Source organism: Meleagris gallopavo, chromosome 1 (assembly GCF_000146605.3).
Source record: "Meleagris gallopavo isolate NT-WF06-2002-E0010 breed Aviagen turkey brand Nicholas breeding stock chromosome 1, Turkey_5.1, whole genome shotgun sequence".
Taxonomy (NCBI): Eukaryota; Metazoa; Chordata; class Aves; order Galliformes; family Phasianidae; genus Meleagris; species Meleagris gallopavo.
The window spans coordinates 76,374,756-76,375,621 of record NC_015011.2 but is presented as its reverse complement, the minus strand read 5'-3'; the positions used below and the strand labels follow the sequence as shown (position 1 = coordinate 76,375,621).

General features: G+C 46.0%; 1 gene segment (V, D, J or C); it reads left to right on the top strand.

Annotated features, from left to right (window-relative positions):
- Window positions 1-58: 58 nt before the first annotated feature.
- Window positions 59-866, top strand: part of LOC104913155 — a 2,443-nt gene continuing 1,635 nt past the window's right edge.

Genomic DNA, 866 nt, shown 5'->3' with positions numbered 1-866 from the left:
TTTAAATTATACCTCCACTGTGGAGATCTCAGCTGTTTCAAGAGGAAGAGAAGAAAACCCCAAGGCAGCCCTATGCCTTGTCTCAAACTCAGGCTCCCAGCAGTCCCAGCACATTCCTGTGACTGCGCACATACACGCTTGTAAAGCCAGCTGTTCAGGGTTTGTGCTACCCACTACTGTCTGTATTTCACACACTTCCCAGCCAACCAACTGCTTTCTAACTGACTGCTTTCTGGGCGGTCTCACACTGTCCTGCCCACTCCAACATCTTGCATTTCTCCCTTCCTCAATGTTTCTTCCTCACGCATCAGAGCTACTAGGTCAGTGCTGTCACCACAGGCAGATCAGTTGAAGAAGACTTATCCCATGTTTCCCTACTGGTTTCTTATGGCCTTCCTGGCTCCTATAGGTAAGTAAATTTTGTTCCCCCTTGAGAAGCCTCATTGTTTCCTCTGCTGGTGCTCCAGCAGTGTGTTCAATTGTTGGTAATGCTCCATTCCCTAAGGCTTCCAAGCTATTATTTAAAAATAAAAAATAAAGAAAAAAATTGCTAGTATATTTGATATTTTTTCTTTCTCCTATATGTCTCTTTCAGAGAAATGGGACAGTGTCCCACATGCTGGCATCCCATCTATTAATCCAAAGCCTCCTTTTGTCTCTTTTGACTCCTTCCATTCCTCACAGTTTTTTCCTTTTCCAGGCTGGGCTCTTCAGCAAACCCCACACTCAGTTGTCCGACTGGGAGACTCTCTGACTCTGAACTGTTCGCACAAGGAGAGTGGAACCTGGACCATGTACTGGTACAAGCAGCCAGTGGGGAAGAATGCCTTTTTGCAGCTGGTTGTACGTTCAGTGGAAGGTACCAA